The sequence below is a fragment of the Papio anubis genome, chromosome 6 (assembly GCF_008728515.1).
Source record: "Papio anubis isolate 15944 chromosome 6, Panubis1.0, whole genome shotgun sequence".
In the NCBI taxonomy this organism is placed as follows: Eukaryota; Metazoa; Chordata; class Mammalia; order Primates; family Cercopithecidae; genus Papio; species Papio anubis.
In genome coordinates this window covers 7,551,711-7,572,397 of record NC_044981.1, presented here as the reverse complement: position 1 = coordinate 7,572,397, position 20,687 = coordinate 7,551,711, and the positions used below count along the sequence as shown (strand labels likewise).

The 20,687-nt window shown below is 44.7% G+C and overlaps 1 long non-coding RNA gene across 1 annotated transcript; it reads left to right on the top strand.

The window, feature by feature from the left end:
- Positions 1 to 582: 582 nt before the first annotated feature.
- LOC108585354 lies at positions 583 to 19,165 on the top strand. The gene is made up of 3 exons (XR_001901532.3): positions 583 to 4,276; positions 7,198 to 7,894; positions 18,506 to 19,165. It is a non-coding gene; the product is annotated as an uncharacterized LOC108585354 (long non-coding RNA).
- The last annotated feature ends 1,522 nt before the right edge of the window (positions 19,166 to 20,687 follow it).

Sequence of the window (20,687 nt, the reverse complement as noted above, 5' to 3'; positions counted from 1 at the left end):
GTAAATTTGTCATGTGGAACATTATTCAGAGAACAGCAAATACCGTAACAGATCACATAAACTTCACAGCAGCATCGCCCTCATATAGAAGCCTCCTTCATTTGGCTGTATCTTGCACTGGCCAAACGTTCACTATGCCATTCAATTCCTCCACGGCCCGGCCATTTCCTCCCTCTCTAGCCTCTTCTTGCTCTCCCTGCTTCTCATTCTGTTTCTAGAAATGCCAAGCCACCTGTGGTTCCCTGCATTAGCTCCACCGTTCATAACTCTACTCATTCTACTCCTCCTGCCTAGACCTTTTTCCTCAGCTATTCTTAACTGGTCCATCCATCAAGATTCAACCAGAGGGCCAGGCGCAGTGGCTCACGCCTGTAATCCCAGCACTTCAGGAGGCCAAAACGGGTGAATCACCTGAAGTCAGGAGTTCGAGACCAGCCTGGCCAACATGGTGAAACCCTGTCTCTACTAAAAATACAAAAAGTAGCCAGGTGTGGTGGCAGGTGCCTGTAATCCCAGCTACTTGGGGGGCTGAGGCAGGAAAATCACTTGAACCTGGGAGGCAGAGGTTGCAGTGAGCTGAGATCGTGCCATTGCACTCTAGCCTGGGTGACAAGAGCAAGACTCTGTCTTTAAAAAAAAAAAAAAAGTATTAAACCAGAGAAGTAGAATCATTCGATGTGATCTCAAACAAGGGATTTATTACAGGATTTGACTCCCCACCCCCACCCATGCAATTGTAGGAACCGGTTCAACAGTTTACGCACACCTGTTGTTTCTGCAGCTGACTCTGGGCCTGAAGTCAGCAGGGCAGGAAGTTGGGAAGGAAAGAGGCTTCAAGTGGGGAGAGCCAGGGCAAACCAGAACTCACCTGGGTAAGCTGGGAGCCTGGAAGGGTGAAGCAGATCCCGTGCAGGTCACTTACAAGGGAAGCTGGTACCTTCCATCGCTGAGTTGGACACACGCCTGGCCTAGGAGTCAGAGACGTCGAAGGCGCTGCGTCATCTCAACAAGGGAAGTCTGTGGATCTGCAACAACAAACGTGAGCTACCTGGCCCCACATTGACACAAGGAGCATCTACACAGCTGCTGCCTTCCTTCTACCCTCCAGACCTCATGCACATTTCTCATGGGGTCAGTCTGAGCCCAGAGCCATACAAGGAAGAGAATTCTGGGAAATGCAGTTCCAGCTTAGTTCATTGGATAAGTCCCAGGTCATATCACCTTGGCTAACTTCTCCTGGTCCTTTAAGACTCAACTCAGACCATACCCTCCTGGGGACATAATCTTCAGCTCCAAGATTATGCTCATTGTCCTTCCTCTGTGCTGTCTTAGCATTCTGCACACACCACCATCACAGCATTTAATGCATAATATTTAAATTGCTTATTTGTGTGTCTATCTTTTCAGCTGGACTGTAAGGTTCTTGAGGGCAGGGCTATGTCATATTCATTTTTCTGTCCCCGGCAGTGTCTGCACATAGTAGGTCTTTAGTAAACAAGGAGCAGAACGGTGGGCATGCATGCCTTCGAGGATTTACTGCTCCCACTCCACAAATGAGGATCATGTGTAAAAACCTAGGTGAAGAGTGGCAGGAAAATTCCCATATCCCCTCTCAAGTGTACCCTAGAGCATATCTGTAACGCACTCAAGAGGGTGACAATGGGGAACAGCCACCCTGACTGCGGGCTGAGGATGGGTGAATTTGCAATAGAAACTATTGTTGAACATTTCTTAAATGCCAGGCATTAAATGTTTCACATGCTTGCACTCATTTTGATTCTCACAAGAATTGCATAAGGTGGGTATTATTACCCCCCAAAAGGATACAGAGCTGTTAAGTAATCTGCCACAGCTGGTCCAAATCACAGGTGGATTTCAAAACCCACGCTCATTCTGCTGCCCTGCATTTCCACCCCAGCCCGGGCTGGGGACTGCAGGTGGCTGGAGTGACACTGACTCAGAGGGGCCTTACACTAGAAGTGAAGGAAGTGGCGCCATCAGCTGGTGTTTTAAAAAGGCCAGAAGTGCTTATAAACAACCCTCCCTTCACGGCCCCACCCTCCTCCCACAGGAGCAGTCAGCAGGGTGGGGCCAGGCCAGCCTCCAAAACACCACTCCCCGCTCCTGCACACCCCAAGGCTGCTCAGGCTTCAGGCGGGCATGCCCTCCCCTCCAACCTCTTCCTCCCTCCCACGGCTTTTCCTAACCCTGGCGTTCCCTGCAGTTCCACTGCTGAAGGCTGCCTGGGATAATCACGCTTTCACTAGAGCCCTCCAGGAATGCCAGGAGTGGACCCTGGAGACCCTAAATACCCCTGAGACTGCCTGACCTCTTCCCAAGCTCTTCTGCTGTGATCACATGGTCCTGCCAATTGACTGACTTTCTGAACAAGCCTGACCCCTTTGGGAAGACCATGCATGGAGAGCAATGTGCTGGAATGGTTCTTGGACTCACACAAGCTTGAGTGCAAGTTCTTGCCATGCTACTTACTGTGTGATCCCAAGCAAGCTGCTTAACCTTTCTGGGATACATTAACCTCATCCCAAAAACAGAGACAACACCCCCTCCTTGGGTGATTGGTAGGCTACATGCAACGGAGGCATGGAAAACCCTCCGCACAGAGCCTGGCCCACTGTGGCCGCTGTCCCTGAGGTCATGTTGCGGCCACGGCTGCTGAGAGCACTGCCAGCGTGGGAGAGAGTGGGCTCAGCCCGGCTATGATGCTCCTGCTCAATCACGTGGCACACAGGGGACTCAACAATGCAGCTACAGTACAACCACTCCCATTTCTCCATGGGAAAAACCAGCCCTGCTTCCTCTTTTGACCAAAAGTGATTCGTTCATTCACTTGAACACCTACTGTGTACCAACCACCAGGACCCGCACTGGAAGTGGGGAAATATCTAAAGATATTGAAGACATGTTTCCTGGCCTCAAAGAGCTTTCGGTCTAAGTTCTCCTTAAAGGAAGGCATTTGGGCCGTGTGAATAAGGGGTTAACAGCAGCTCTCTCTGCGTTTATGCAGTTGCAGCTCAGCAGCAGTAAATTCTCATCTGAACTGCAATTGACCCTGTGCACACAATCATGTTATTCATATTCTTATAAACAGAGGGTACAGTATGTATAATTTCCTAGATTTCTGGGAGGGGATGTATCATAACTAAACTCCAACTTTTCCTTTGGAGAAACGGTCCCATTTGTTTCTGGTTAGCTTCAAAGCAAAAACTAATTTTTTCCTTCTATGTGTCAGTAACTCGAGTGAAATTTGTCACTTGTTTTTATGAAAAATTCTTTGCCATTACCTTCATTGCTTGAAATAAAAAAAAAAATTGAAAAAAAAAAACCCCAAAAAACCACCCAGTACAACTCACACTCCCTGCGTGGTACAAGGCACTTGAAACGTAATGACAGAACGGTGGTGTCATTTCTAGTCATGGAAACTAACAGGAGTCCCCCGGAATGGCCTCAAATTCATCCGTCAAGAATCTGTTTTCTAGTACCTACTATGGGAGCAAGACCACTGGTGACATCTTGTTCCAATTTAAGCAAGGTTGAGCCGTGGGCCAGCTCCTTCAAATCGTAACCAGCACAGAAATTGCCTCCTACCAAAAAACCACAAGGGCTAGACTCTGTAAGAATGAATCCCAGAAAAGCTGGAACTCTCAGTCCAAGCATATTTCTGAAGCAGTCCAGTCAAGAACAGCGTTTTCATTTTCTTTCTATGGGGCATTTCTTGTTTGTCCTAGGATGAAGTTGAAGTGTGGCTGGGGATGAAGGAAGAGCAGCTTTATTTTGCTCCGAGAGAACTAACAACTCCTTCACCACTTTACCTTGGGCCAGAGCTACTTAGAAAATGCTCAATCTATTTTTACCTTTCTCTACGTGTATTTAATAGAGATACCATTTTATTCGAAAATTACCGAAAACATGAGCTGACGCTCTCTCAGCGGTGACTCACTGTGAACCGGACGTTTCCCTAGGGGCATAGCTGTCCCCAGGGAGAAACCTCCTCTGAGCTGTATGTTCTAATGTGGGGCATGCCTTACTATAGGACCAAAAGAATTGTGACAACATTCAGGGAGGTTCCCTGTCTACATCCTGAATTCCGAACATTATTACATGCACCATGGCTTTGAACTCTGTTTATTTGACCTCTTTAAGTTCAAGTAGCCAATGATCGAGGCAACAAATAGGAGTGGCCCTGAGATGATTCGAAGATGTCGGGTACACCCAGGATGAATGAGGAGCAGTCGATTCACATTTAGGATCCACAAGGGTAATGTGTGTGTCACTGTGGGGGATGACAGTAGAGACAGAGGAGGGAGGGAGGGTGCTGAAGGCAGTGGTCCGTGGCAGCCACCATGACCTGGGGCTACCTGCAGCGGCTCCTGTAATGGAGATGGGGAGCACTGGCTGTAGGGAACCAGCTGGCTCTACAGACCCCTGAGATGGTCACTAGTGCAATTGGCTGAATTATGCCCCCCCAAAATTCGTATGCTGAAATCCTAACCTTCAGTGCCTCCGAATTTGACTCTATTTGAAGATGGAGCCTTAAAAGAGGTAATTAAGTGAAAATGAGGCCATTAGGATGGGACTTAATCTAATCTGACTGGTGTCCTTATCAGAAAAGGAAATGAGGACACAGAGACACACAGAGGGAGGACCAGGTGGGGACACAGGGAGAAGACGGCATCTACTGCTAAGGAGAGTGGCCCCGGGTGGAACCAACCCTATCAGCACCTGGATCTCGGACTTCCAGCCTCCAGAATGGTGAATAAATACAGTCTTGTTTAATGCCCCCAGTCTGTGGCCCTGGCAAACTAGTACAATTAGCTACTGGGATTTGCAGAGCCAAATTCTCCTGGAATTGCTGCCAAACTTCAGATGTTTCCAAAATTGTCTTATGTAAAGCAATTTGAGAAAAGCCTTTCTTTGGGATTTTAAAATTAGGGAAAATGGTAGTATTTGAGAAGCTTTATGACCACTCATTTATTTCTGTTTTTTTCCTCACCTCTTTCCTTGTCGAATGCTGGGCCTCCACCACCTCAGCAAGCCCTTTTGAATCCTGGTCACCTGGTGTCATCTCCCCATCATACCTCTGAACATGCCACAGGTGGCCAACAGCACCTCTGGGCCACCTGCAAATGCTTACAACATTTGACCAAGTTATTACCCCTTTTTTCCTAATTTGTTAAATGGAAGAAATACTTGAATTCTGCAAAAAATTTACACACTGCAAAAACGTGGAGTTAAAAGTAAAGCCCAAGCCTCTGTTTCTTAACCTCTGCCTCCTTAAATCCGTGGCTGTCAACCAGGGGCAATTCTGCCCCCAGGAGGACATTTGGTAATGTCTGGAGACATTGTTGGTTGTTGTAACTGGGTAGAGTGGAGTGTGCTACGGCATCTAGTGGGAAGAGGCCAGAGAAGCTGCTAAACATCCTACAACACACAGAGCTGCCCTCAGCACAAAGAATGATCTGCCCCAAATGTTAATCATGTCCACATTTGAGAATCCCTGCCTCAGGGGTAGCATAAAAATGTGCGCTACTCTTACCTTTTGTGATGCTGCGTTGGTGTATTCTTCTATGTTTTGTTTTTGTTTTTGTTTTAGAGACAGAGTCTTGCTCTGTTGCCCAGGCTGGAGTGCAGTGGTGGAATCATAGCTCACTACAGCCTCTAGTTCCTGGGCTCAAGCGATCCTCCCACCTCAGCTTCCCGAGTAGCTGGGACTACAACTGTGCCAGCACACTCAGCTACATTTTTTCATTTTATTTTTAAATTAATTAACCAGACACACAGACACTTAAAAAATTTTTTGGCCGGGCGCGGTGGCTCAAGCCTGTAATCCCAGCACTTTGGGAGGCCGAGACGGGCGGATCACGAGGTCAGGAGATAGAGACCATCCTGGCTAACACGGTGAAACCCCGTCTCTACTAAAAATACAAAAAAAAACTAGCCGGGTGAGGTGGCGGGCGCCTGTAGTCCCAGCTACTCGGGAGGCTGAGGCAGGAGAATGGCGGGAACCCAGGAGGCGGAGCTTGCAGTGAGCTGAGATCCGGCCACAGCACTCCAGCCTGGGCGACAGAGCAAGACTCCGTCTCAAAAAAAAAAAAAAAAAAAAAAATTTTTTTTTGTAGAGATAGGTTCTTGCTCTGCTGTCAAGGCTGGTCTTGAACTCCTGGCCTCAAGGGATCCTCCTGCCTAGGCCTCCCAAAGTGCTGGGATTACAAATGTGAGCCACCGGGCTGAGCCCTGGACTGAATTTTACCCCTTCAAAATTCGTAGGTTGCAGCTCTAACCTCCAATGTGACTGTGTTTGGAGACAGGCCCTTTGCAGAGGTAATTAAGGCTAAACAAGGTTATACGCCCTTATTGGGGCCCTAATCCAATAAGACTGGTGTCCTTATAAGAAGAGGAAGAGACACCAGGGCTCTCTCTATCTCCACACAACATAGAGAAAAGGCCAAATGAGGACACAGTGAGAAGGTGGTCATCTGCAGGTCAGGAGAAGACATCTCACCAGAAACCAACCCTACTGTCACCGTGATCTTGGACTTCCAGCCTCCAGATCTGTAAGAAAATACATTTCTGTTGTTGAAGTCATGCAGTCTGTGCTACTCTGTTTTTGCAGCCCAAGCAAATACACCGTAGTTTGTCTTCTCTCCGTGTCTTCACATGGTCTTCCTGCTGTGCGTGCACATTTCTGTGTCCTGAGTTCCCTCTTGTTGTAAGGACACCAGTCATATTAAATTATGACCCACCCTAATGACCTCTTTTCAATCTAATTACCGCTTTAAAGACCCTATCTCCAAACAGTCACATTCTGAAGTTGTAGGGGTTAGGGCTTCAACATACGAATTTAGTGAGGGAGGGGACACAATTTAGCCCGTAGGAGGCAGCATCTAATGTAACCCCACAGGAGCTGTCAGAAGGCCAGGTACATACCTGCTCTGTGGAACTCTGTCCATGAGTCCAGGCCATCCACAATCACGTTCTCATACCCTTTAGAATTTTTAGGCATGAATCAAACATCAGTCCACCAAGCCCCTTCGGCTCTGTGAATTAAATGTCCAGCTCCTTGAGGATCCCATTAAAGCTCCCCTCCCTGGGCTGGAAGTGAGGGAGAGGGAGGAGGCAAGTGTGAGTGGAAGTCACAGAGTGCTAAGCACGCTCTCCAAACACCTTCTGTCATTTCAGACCTCCTGGATAACTGCCTCAACTCTTTGATACTCTTGAATAGACACGTGGCCAAAAGTTACAAAACTGAGTTTTGGAAATCTCTTTTACAAGTCCCGCATAGTGATCTTCCTGTGGCGGGTCAGAGAAGCGGACATCTGGTATAGTGGTGACCTCGTTGAATCTGAAACAGAAAGAGCTGCACTTAGAATCCACTTACAAGTATAGACCTTAGGATGTCTTCAGCTGCAAGTGGTAGAAAATCCTAACTGGCATTGATACAAATAATAAGGGGCTTAATATTTCACGTAAGAAGCACCCAAGGAGGGCAGCTCTAGGCCCATCAGGGCGTCAGCGCATTTCTGTGATTTTCATGGCTTCATGTGTTGGTTTCATCCTGAGACTGGCTGCAAGATGGCTGTAGCAACCACTGACGAATTGTGTGGACAGAACAGGGGCTGCTGATCATGGTGCAGAAGTTGCCCCAAGGACATCTTCTCAAGTCCCATTGGCCAGAATAGGGATATATGCCCTCCCTTGAACCAGCCACCTACGAGGAGAATGGGATTGCCACGATGAGCTCAGTCTTAGGATGTCTACCTCCTGCGTACTTCCCGAGCGTGTCCAGAGTGAGTTGAGATGATCAGCTCTACTGCCCCCACCACCCCCGAATACAGACCCGGGGAGAGCCTGTGCCAGCTCACACGGGACTAATCAGGTAAACTAGAGCCACTTTACACTCTTTAAGGCTCCCGCCCTGCTCCCACTCTAAGAAAGCCAAATGAGGGAGGGAGAAGCAGCAGCACCAGCCGGTGTTATTTTGAAGGTATACTGACTCCTGTGCATTTAGAGGAGGGTCTGATAACAAAGATAACCACTTATGCTGAGATGGGAATTTGGAGCTGGATCACCTCCTGCCCAGCTGCCAATGAGGAGCCCACTGTAGGTAGTAGCAGGAGGAGCACAGATCATCCCAGGTCCAGGATAGCCATTAAGTCAGTGAAGCTTTCACCAGAGGCACACGTGGGTGGCATACCAGTGACGGCGAATGCAGGTGTGTGCTCAACTCAGTGCATGCATATTTCTAATAGATGATTTTTCTAGGAAAATGTAAATTGTGAAACCAATCGCAAAAGAGAAAAAAAATGACAGAATAATTATCATAAGAGGAATTAAGACACCTGTCAAAGAGCTAACCAAACTGGTGTGTGTGCACACACACATAGACACCCAGAAAAGCTCAGATGGCCTCACAGAGACCTAAATCCGTAAGGATTAAACAACCTCCAAACCTATTTAAGCTTTTTTGGAGCAAGTACAAATAAGACAACATCCCAATTCTTTTTTGTAAACGAAGTTTCCATGCATTCATATAAAAACCTGTTTAAGATAACAGAAGAAAACTCCAGGCCAATCACACATAGGAATATTGATGGGAAAAAAAAAATTAGTATCAGGAAGTCTATTAATGTAAGTCACACATGATATGATCTTGCTATAAAACACAAGCAAACCAACTGAAACATACAACAAACAACATAAAAATATTACAGAAGGTGGCTGATTACATACAAAGAGACCAGTCCAAAAAAAGTCAGAATAAAATTCTATTTTATAATACAGTTATGCACCACATAATGGCATTTCGGCCCATAATGGACCACATATGCAATGGTGGTCCCGTAAGATTTTAATAGCATATTTTTATCCTACCTTTTCTACGTTTAGATATGTTTACATACACAAACACTTAACGTTGTGTTCCCATTGCTTACAGTCTTCAGGACAGTCACATGCTGTACAGGCTTGTAGCCTAGTAGCAATAGGCTGTACCATACGCCTAGGAATGTAGTAGGCTGTACCATCTAGGTGTGTGTAAGTACACTCTAAGATGTTTCCACAATGACAAAATCATATTTCTCAGAATATATCCATGTCTGTAACTAAACATGAAATAAAAAACCATTGCCTAAGCCAAGTTCAAAAGGTTTACTCTTTTGTTTTTGTCTAAGAGTTTTATAGTTTTGGATCTAAATTAGTAATGTCAAAGATATTAGATATATGTAAACAAAATTTGTCAAGTAAGATTTGAACAGATGAGAAAAGATACACCGTTTTGGAACAAGAAGCCCTAATTTTATTAAATATCAATTATCCCCAAATTAATGTATACAGTTACTATAATTTCGGCCGGGCACAGTGGTTCACACCTGTAATCCCAGCACTTTGGGAGGCCGAGGTGGTTGGATCACCTGAGGTCAGGAGTTTGAGACAAGCCTGGCCAACATGGCGAAACCCCATCTCTACTGAAAATACAAAAAATTAGCTGCGAGTGGTGGCGGGCACCTGTAATCCCAGCTACTCAGGAGGCTGAGGCAGGGAGTACTGCTTGAACCCAGGAGGCGGAGGTTGCGGTGAATTGAGACTGCACCACTACACTCCAGCCTGGGCAACAGAGCAAGACTCCATCCCAAAAAAAAAAAAAAGAAAGAAAGAGGTTACTATAATTTCAACCAGAATTTTTTAAGTACAAGATAAATTGCATTCCTATGATCCTGAATTGGTTGTATTCTCTTTAATGTGCTGCTGAATACCCTTTATTAATATTTTAGAATTTTTGCATTGATATTGTTTAAGAAACTTGGATGAAATTGTAACTATAAGGACAATGGAATCAGATGGTTATTCCCAAGGTCAGTTCAATTCTGGGAAAAAAGATAACGAAAAGCTGAAAATGATTAAAACTGGCCAATAAAAGTTAAGTGTGACCAAGACAGTTACATGGTGAAACAATAGTCTTTTCAACAAATGGTGCCGGGCAACTGGAAATCCACATTCAAATGAACCAGGTGGGACTCTTGCCCCACACCATATACAAAAATTAAGGCAAAATGCAACATAGACCTAAATATAAGATCTAAACCTACAAAACTCTCAGAGAAAACATAAATTCAGTAGGCAATGGCTTCTTGCATATGACATCGAAAGCACAAATGACAAAAGAAAAAAATAGATAAATTAGACTTCATCAAAATTAAAAACTTCTGCACACCAAATGACTCCACTGAGAAAGTGACAAAGCAACCCGTAGGATGAGAAAAAAAAATTGCAAGTCATATACCTGATAAGGGACTTGTACCTAAAAAATTCTAGGTATCTATAAAAACTCTTACAACTCAATAATAGAAAACAGCTCAAATTTGAAATGACCAAAGGATTCAAATAGACATTTCTCAAAAAAAAAAAAAAAAGATATACAAATGGCCTGGTCAATGTCCACATGAAAAGATGCTCAATATCATTAGTTATTAGGGAAATGCAAATCAAAACCACAATGAAAGACCACATCACACTTACTAGGAGACTGTACTCAAAAAGACAGACAATAACAAGCGTTGGTGAGGATGTGGAGGGATTGGAACCCTCATACACGCTGGGGAGAAAGTTAAATAGGGCTGCTGCTGTGAAGTTTTTTTCTTCCAACTGTTATTTTAGATTCAGAGGGTACATGTGCAGGTTTGCTACCTGGGTAAGTTGCATGATGCTGAGGTTTGGGGTAAAATTGATCCCATCACCTACGTACACAGCATAGTACCCAATAGTTAATTTCTCAATCCTTGCCCTCCTCTCTCCCTTCCCTCTCTAGTAGTCTAGTAGTCTATTTGTTTCCTTTTTTTTTCTTTTTTTTTTTTTTTGAGACAGTCTCACTTTCTCACCCATGCTAAAATGCAGTGGTGCAATTGCAGCTCACTGCAGCCTCAGCCTCTTGGGCTCAAGCAATCTTCCCACCTCAGCCTCCTTAGTAGCTGGGACCACAGGTGTGCACTACCATGCCTAGCTAACTTTTTATTTTTTGTAGAGATGGGGTCTTGCTATCTTGTCCAGCCTAGTCTTGAACTCCTGGGTTCAAGCAATCCTCCCACCTTGGCCTTCCAAGGTTCTGGGATTGCAGGCATGAGCCACCTCGCCCGGCCTGTTACTATCTTTATGTCCATGCATACCCAATGTTTAGCTCCAATTTATAAGTGAGAACAGGCAGTATTTGGTTTTCTGTGCCTGCATTAAATTCCTTTAGGATCATGGCCTTTAACAGCAACCATGTTTCTGCAAAGGACATCATTTCGTTCTTTTTAATGAATTTCATTATTTTTTATGGCTGCATAGTATTCCACGGTGTATATTTACTACATTTTCTTTATCCAGTCCACCATTGATGGACTCCTAGGTTAATTCCGTCTTTGCTATTGTGAATAGCACTGCGATGAACATGTGGGTGTATGTGTCTTTTTGGTAGAATGATTTATTTTCCTTTTGCTGGGTCAAATAGTTTAAGTTTTAAATGATTAAATGGTTTATGTTTAAGTTTCAAGTGGTTTATGTTTTAAATTCTTTGAGAAATCTCCAAACTACTTTTTCCACAGTGGCTGAATTAATGTGCATTCTCACTAACAGTATATTAAGTGTTCCTGTTTCTCTACAGCCTCACCAGCATCTGTTATCTTTTTTATTTTTTAGTAATAGTCACTCTGACTCATAAGAGATGGTATCTCATTGTGGTTTTGATTTGCATTTCTCTGATGATTAGTGATGAGCATTTTATTCATGTTTGTTGGCTGCTTGTATGTCTTCTTTTGAGAAGTGTCTGTCCATGTCTTTTGCCCATTTTTAAGTGGGATTATTTGTTTTTTGCTTGATCAATTGTTTAAGTTCCTTATAGATTCTGGATGTAAGACCTTTGTCAGATGCAGAGTTTGCAAATATTTTCTCCCATTCTGTAGGTTGTCTGTTTTACTCTTTTTTTTTTTTTTTTTTTTTTTTTTGAGATGGAATCTCACTGTTGCCCAGGCTGGAGTGCAGTGGCACAATCTCAGGTCACTGCAACCTCCACCTCTTGGGTTCAAGCAATTCTCCTGCCTCAGCCTCCCAAGTAGCTGGGACTACAGGCACCTGCCACTATGCCCAGCTGATTTTTGTATTTTTAGTATAGACGGAGTTTCACCATGTTGGCCAGGCTGGTCTTGAACTCCTGACCTCAAGTGATCCACCCATTTTGGCCTCCCAAAATGCTGGGATTACAGGCATGAGACACTGCGCCCAGCCTGTTTACTCTTTGATAGTTTCTTTTGCTGTGCAGATGCTCTTTAGTTTAATTACCTCCTATTTGTCAATTTTTGGTTTTGTTTCAATTGCTTTTGAGGACTTAGTTGTAAGTTATTTTCAAAGGCTGATGTCCAGAATGGTGTTTCCTAGGTTTACTTCTAGGATTCTTATAGTTTGAGGTCTTACATGTAAATATTTAATTCATCTTCAGTTAATTTTTGTAAATGGTGAAAAGTAGGGGTCCAGTTTCATTCTTCTGCATATGGCTAGCCAGCTATCCCAGTACCATTTATTCAAAAGGAAGTCCTTTCCTCATTGCTTCTTTTTGTAGATTTTGTCAAAGATCAGATGGCTATGGGTATGTGGCTTTATTTCTGGGTTCTCTATTCTGTTCCATTAGTCTGCCTGTCTATTTGTACTATACTGTTTTGCTTACTGTAGCCTCATAATATAGTTCGAAGTCAGGTAGTGTGATGCCTCTGGCTTTGTTCTTTTGCTTAAAATTGCTTTGGCTATTCAGGCTTTTTTTTTGGTTCCATGCGAATTTTAGATTAGTTTTTTCTAGATTTATGAAAAATGATGCCTGTAGTTTGATCGAAACAACACTGAACCTGTAAATTGCTTAGAGCAGTACGGGGATTTTTATGATATTGATTCTTCCAATCCATGAGTGCGGAATGTTTTTTCATTTGTGCCATCTATGATTTCTTTCAGCAGTGTTTTGTATTTGTCCTTGTAGAAATCTTTAACCTCCCCAGTTAGATGCATTCCTAGATATTTTATTATTTTTCTGCAGCTGTTGTAAATGGGATTGCATTCTCGATATGGCTTTCATCTTGACTGTTATTAGTATAGAAATGCAACTGATTTTTGTACAACGATTTTTGTGTCCTGAAACTTTACTGAAGTTATCAGTTCCAAGAGCCTTTTGGCAGAGTCTCTAGGTATAAAGGTATAGTTTCCAGGTATAGAATCACATCATCAATGAGGAGAGACAGCTTGACTTCTCCTCTTGCTATTTGGATGCCTTTTATTTCTCTCTCTTGCCTGATTGCTCTAAGACTTCAAGTACTATGTTGAATAGTAGCGGTGAGAGTGGGCATCCTTGTCTGGTTCCAGTCCTCAAGGGGAATTCTTCCAGCTTTTGTCTGTGGGTTGCTGCTTTGAAAAACAGTTTGGCAGTTCTTAAAAATGCTAAACATAGAGCTATCATATGATCCAGCAATTCCACTTCTTGGTATATACCCAAGAGAAATGAAAAATGTATGTCCACACAAAAACTTGTACATGAATGTTCATGGCAATGTCATTCACTAATAGCCAAAAAGTGGAATCAAATGTCCACCAGCTGATGAATGAATAAGCAAATGGTAGTATAGTCATACAATCGAATGTTACTTGACAATAAAAAGAAATGAAGTATTGATACATGCTACAACATGGATGAAGCTTGAAAACATGTTCAACTAAAGAAGTGAGTCACAAAGAACCAAATATTATATGATCCCATTTGCATAAAATGTCCGGAATAGGCAAACTTACATGGTAGGAAGTGATCAGTTGTTGCCAGAGTGTAGGGAAAGGAATGAATGGGGAGTGACTGTTAATGGGTATGGGATTTATTTTAGTATGGATGAAAATGTTTTTAAATTAAATTTAGTGATGATTGCACAATTCTGTGACTATATTACAAAATATTAAATTGTACACTTTAAATAAGTGAATGTGTGATTTCTGAATTATATCACAATAAACATATTAAAAGGAAAACAAGGTCAAAATATAGAGATTCTCCTCTTCTGTAGTGGAGGAGCAGAGAAAGCTAAACTAGACTTGGGGTTCACATTATAATAGTAACTGAGCTCAGCAGAAGGTTGAGCACCAAAGCAGGTCACCTCCATCAAGGTGGGGGCACTGTCTGAGAAACCACAGGACCCTGATACATGAGATGAGGACATCTGAGTTGATGCACCCAAAACTCTCACATCTCCAGATTTCCCTTAAGCCTCTGAGCCCTCAGAGTGGCTCACCTCTCTCTGCTAAGGGCTGGCACTCCCCACTTGCTTGAAAACTACACAAGGGCTTCTTTCCACAAGATAACATGCCTCCCCCTTCCCACTGAGAATCTGTCCCATTTCCCCTTCTTGCCACTGAGCCAAGAAGCAGGGTTAAGTCCCTATTTCACAGGTCTGGGGATGTGCCCGGTCTGCTAAAAATGGAAAGGAATTGTACTAATGAGGAGCAGCAGTACCTCACCTTCATGTAGTATCAGAAGGTGGGAGAACCACTGAGGCTGAATTCTGAGGGTGCATTATCCAGGGAGTCAGAACTCAAGGCTGGATGAGGGTTTATTAGTTTGGGAGCCCCCTTCTGGGATACAGGATTTAACATACTGGCAAGGATCCAGGAGATGGTGCACACACACCCTGGAAGCAATGAAAAAAGCAATGGTCCACAGTGAGTGAGGTAGAAATGGCAAAGCCTCCATGGCAGATGGCGGCCAGGGGGAATGAAAAGCTCCGAGCAATGGATGTGCTGGGGTGAACTCTGTTATGGGAGGATCCCAGAGGATACACCATTCTCCCAAGCACTAAGGATCTTGCTGGGGCAATGTGCTCCATGGCACTCTGGAGATCAATGGCAGCGCTGAGCACATGCTGACACAGAACTGGATCACTGGTAGGAAAGGGGTGGTGAGTTCCGCCTGCACCAAACAGAAGCCAGGTGGTGGCATGTCACTGTCAAAAGCCACATGGATGCAATGATGACAGTGAGTGGCAGGCCAGAAGGGCAGCCAGGGACCCTGACCCACAGAGAGTCAGAGAAAGAATTAATAGAACACAGTGTCCCTAGCAGCCAAGTAGATGGGCAGCCACAAGACACAACTCAATCTGCACAAACAAAAGAAATCAAGGAGGGATGAGCTGGAGACTGAGGACAGTTGCCCCCAAAACAGTCACGATCAATTTTTCTGTTTCTAAACCTAAGACAATTTTTAGACCCAGGACCCATTGATGAATAGAAAGCCTGAGTCCAAAGGGAGAAGACTGCTGAGCAATCACAGTAAGTGTACATGGTAATGAGTCTCCAGTTCTTCCAGAGGGACCTGCAGCCATTTACTCAGGTAAATGGACACTAGAGAAAGGGGAATGGTCAAACATCCCAAGACTGTTTGTTTCAGGGTCCAAGTTGATGTTGATACCCAGTAACCCAAGGTGGCATCATGCCCGCTTGCTGTTAGAGAGGGATACACGTGAGGCCTCAGCCTGGCTCACAGTAGAGCACTGGTTTCCAGGACCCACTCAGGGGTCATTTCCCTGGTATCTGAGTGTGTAATTGCAATAGGCTTACCTGGGAGTCTCTTCCATCTGTTCCTTGGCCTATGGGGTGAGAGTTCTCCTAGTAGGGAAGGCAAAATGGAAGCTTTAGAAACTGCCCCTCCCCAGACAACAATAATGTACCCCAGGGAGAATGGTTACTGCCAATCTTAAAAGACCCAAAAGGTCTTTAAGCAGATTTAACATGGCCTCAGGTCATGACGTGTGGCCTTTCATCTGGCAGATGCATTCTCCTCTATCCTCAGAAAAAAAAAAAAAAAAAAGGCTTAGACCAGGCATGGTGTGTCATGCCTGTAATCCCAGCACTCTAGGAGGCTGAGGAGGGCAGATCACCTGAGGTCAGGAGTTCGAGACCACCCTAGCCAGCATGGTGAAACCCTGTCTCTACTAAAAATACAAAAATTAGTTGGGCATGGTGTTGGACATCTGTAATCCCAGCTACTCAAGAGGCTGAGGCAGGATAATCAATTGAACCTGGGATATGGAGGTTGCAGTGAGCAGAGATTGTGCCACTGCACTCCAGCCTGGGAGACAGAGCAAGACTCCATCTCAAAAAAAAAAAGACTTTGAAACAGATGGCTATGGTTTGACTATTTGTCCCCTCCAAAGCTTATGTTGAAATTTAATCCCCAGTGGGGCAGTTGGGTCCTTTAAGAAGTGATTGGGTTATGAGGGCTCTGCCTCATTTAAATGGATTAACCTATTCATAAATTAATGGACTGAAGAGCTGATGGTTTACTGGGTTATCATGGGGATGGAACTGGTAGCTTTCTAAGAAGAGGAAGAGAGACCTGAGCCAGCATGCTCAGCCTCCTCACCATGTGATACCCTGCACCACCTCAGGACAATGCAGAGAATCCCCATCAGCAAGAAGGCCCTCACCAGACATCACCCCTCGACTTTGGTCTTCTCAGTCTCTGGAACTATAAGAAATAAACTTCTTTTCTTTATAAACTACTCAATTTCAGTTGTTCTGTTATAAGCAACAGAAAATGGATTAAAACACATTCACTTGGAAGAGTGAACCATGTTACATTTATGGCCTTGGTACAAGGCTGTGTTAATGCTCCCATGTCCTATCACAATAAAGTCCAAGGAAAACGGGACCAGGTAGGCATCCTGCAGAACAGCACCCTGGCCCACCATATCAATGACATCATGCTAAACGAACTGGATAAGCAAAATGGGCACATGAACAGAGTGGCAGGGGTGGAGACTAAGCACATGCCCAATGGTACAGGCTTCCACATACCAAGTAGATCTAGCTTTTGCCATGCTGAGTGGCAGACCTGCCAGCAGCAGCAGAGACCAATGCTGAGACCCCTGATGTGGTGCTATCCCTCAAGGTGACTAGCCAGCCTCTACATAGTGAGTTTACTACCGGATCCCTTCTGCCCAAGAAGGAACAGTGATTCATTTTAGCAGGAACAGACACATATTATGGATATGGGACAGTCTTTTCTGCTCGTAGGCACTCAGTCAACACCACATTCCAAGAGCTAACAGATGGTTACATCCAGCAGCACAAGAGTCCACATAAGAAAAAGGGATCCTATAAGAAAAAGGGATCCACTTTATAGTAAAGGAGGTGTAGGGAGTGAGCACATGGCTGTGGAATCCACTGGACATGGTTTGAACTGTCCCACTGAGAAGCTGCTGACCTGAGAGAGGAATGCTATGGCACGTGGAAGGCAAAACTGACATGACAGCTTGGAGGTAATATCGCATGAGGCTGAGTGGCATCCTCTCGGCTGCAGTGTACACTTTAAACAAGCGACCTTCGTATGGCACTGCATTTTCAACTGGAAGAATACATAGATCCAAGAACCAAAGGGCAGAAGCGGGGGTTCCCTGGTTACCATCACTCCCACCTGGGGAATTTGCTCCTCCTATCCCTGCACCTCAGGGCTCTGCAAGTTTGGAGGATCCCAAATGGGGAAATGTTCTCCCAGCGGACACAGCAAGTCCCATTAAACTCCAAGCTATGATTGACAACTGGGCATGTTAGACCCCCTCCTGCCAAAAGATCGGCAGGTGTGAAGAGGGGTGACTATCCTGGCAGGGGAAATTAATCCTGATTGTCAGGAGGTTTGGCCATCATGATACAATAGGATCAGGAATAAATAAATCTATCTGCTTGTACATCTTGGTCCTCCCTTGATTTTTTTAACTTATATGAACAAATACAGCAACCACAGCCTAAGAAAGGCATGGTGACCAGAAGTTCAGATCCTCAGGGGTAAAGGGCTGGGTCATGGCCCCAGTTAAGCCACAGAGACCAGCAAAGGTGCTAGCTTAAAGGAGGACTCTCAAGAGGAGAGTAGAGGTAGATGTCAGTGAACATTAGAACAGTGTCAAAGGTAAGAGCTGCAGTTTATTCCACTGACTTCCATCTTCTGAATTTCCCAGAGGCCCTTTGAAATCCTGGAGGAACTACACCCAGTCCCTATACAAGGAAGTGCACGTGAGCAGCCTGGGAGCAGGCTGTGGTGGATGCTGTGGTGTGCTGCCCAGACCCTCCAGCCCACACAGCAATTCCCTCTGCTGAAGACAGGTGCTTTGTGTGAGGTCACACCACTTCCCAGAGTGCCCCAAATCCAATGATTGATTCTTATATGCCCCCTCGCTCCAACTAGGGACAACTCTGAAGGCTCATCCCAGCTCTGGAACAACCTAGAGGACCACTGAGATGGCAGCTCAGCTCAGCTTCTGCCTCCACTCAACCCTGACCCCTTCCCTTCTCGAGTGGTGATCCCAAGAGCATCCCTAGTAAACCCCCATGCACTCACCTCCATCAAGGAACCCACCTTGTGACAATGGAGTCTTCGTTTTCTCTGACATGTACCACAAATATAATATTCATCAGTCCCCTCTCTGTGCTCTCTCCCAAGAAACAGCAAGAATATGTGCTCCACCGAAACCCAAGAAAGAGCCTGGGATCCAGGAAGCAGGAATCCAGCAAAGGAAAGAGGTGAAAGGAAGCTCCAGCGGGCATCTGGGAAGAGGGCCTGGGGAGTGGCCCGCTCATTTTGGAGCTGGAGGATAAAGAGGGGTGTCTCCAAGGGGAAGAAAATGCAACTCATAATTACCTGATGTGCTTGAGCACGTTGAGAACATTCTAGGCTCGCACAGCTCCAGCAGGGAATTTGAAGCCATAGGAACCTAGGAAACCAAGCAAATGAACAGAAGAAGAAATAAAACAACTACTAGCATCTGAGAAACCAAAAATTACACAAGAAACAAAACAGAATCTGAGTTCACCACTTGGCTGGGTAGTGAACTCAGAATATGTGTATTGGCTTGCTTCTCATAGAGCAAACACTGAATATTGATTCAACAACAAAAAAATAAAGCTATTAGGAAAACAGAAAGAGAAGCTAGTTTGTATGTGTGGAGGGTGACACGACAGGGCTAACTCCTACTTTCTTCAGTGGTATTAGATATAGCCAATAGATTATATCTAAAGTTGAAAAATAAAAGAGAAAAATACAATAAGCCTGGTTTTGTTTATTTGTTTGTTTGTTTTAGTGACAGAGTCTCACTGTTGCTCAGGCTGGAGTGCAGTGGTGCCACCTCAGCTCACTGCAACCTCAGCCTCCCGGGTTCAAGCAATTCTCCTGCCTCAGCATCCTGAGTAGCTGGGACTATAGGTGTGTGCCACCATGCATGGCTAATTTTTTGTGTTTTTTAGTATAATAGAGTTTCACCATGTTGGCCAGGCTGGTCTCGAACTCCTGACCTCATGTGATTCACCTGCCTTGGCCTTTCAAAGTGCTGGGATTACAGGCGTGAGCCATGGCACCCAGCCAAGCCAGTTATTTTGACAGAAAAAAAGAAACGTCTTGAGAAAGAACTAAAAAGATTGGAAGTAGCAGCTCTGTTGAGAAGAAATTCAGGGAAGGAAAGGGGAGAAGGAGCTGTTCTTTTCATTGTAGATGGTGTAGACCTATTTGACTTTTCAGAACTATGTACATGTGTTACTTTAAGGTAACAAACATTAACTTTTTAAAAGTACAAGAGCTGCTGGGCGCGGTGGCTCACGCCTGTAATCCCAGCACTTTGGGAGGCGAGGCGGGCAGGTCACTTGAGGTTGGGAGTTTAAGACCAGCCTGCCCAACATGGAGAAACCCCATGTCTGCTAAAAATACAAGATTAGCCAGGCATGGTGGCGCATGTCAGCAATCCCAGCTACCTGGGAGGCTGAGGCAGGAGAATTGCTTGAACCCGGGAGGCAGAGGTTGCAGTCAGCCAAGATGGCACCACTGCACTCCAGCCTGGGCAACAAGAGCAAAACTTTGTCTCAAAAAATAAATCAATAAAAATAAAATAAAAAATAAAAGTACAAGGGCTCCATAAATAATTGATTGACCAACTGACTGACTTTTCTAATATAGACCAATGGTTTATTTTATTTTCAATTAAAAATGCCAGGAAGAAGGAGTAAATTCTCTCACCACCAAATAACTCACAGCTTTTCCCTTCCTGCTTTCATCCCCACCTCCCATGACCAGCTGAGCGTCAGGAAGCAAGCCAAAGCCAGGGCCCCGAGTACCTGCTGGGACTCCCGACTACCCGAGACGCTACCCCAGTATGCTGGTGCTTCACTGATTTATTTAAGAGACCCTCAAATCCAGTTTCTTCATTCAGAAGCAATTCTTCTTTTTTTTTTTTTTAAACATTTATTGTGGAAATGTTCAGACAAGCACAGAAGCTGGGCATGGTGATACCCACCCATAGTCCCAGCTACTCCAGCGGCTGAGGCAGGAGAATTGCCTAAGCCCAGGAGCTGGAAGCTGCAGTGAGCCATGATCATGCCACTGTATTCCAGCCTGGGTGACAAAGCAAGACCTCATCTATTACACACACACACACACACACAAGTGGAGAAAACCCCCATTTACCTATTTCCTACTTTAAAAAATTACCAACATTTTCCTAATTTATTTGCCTTCCTACCATCACCCTACACCATTTATTTTACCTGGATTTTTTTTTTTCTTTTGGAGACATAGTCTCACTGTGTTGCCCAGGCTGGAGTGCAGTGGTGCCATCACGGCTCACTGCAGCCTTGAC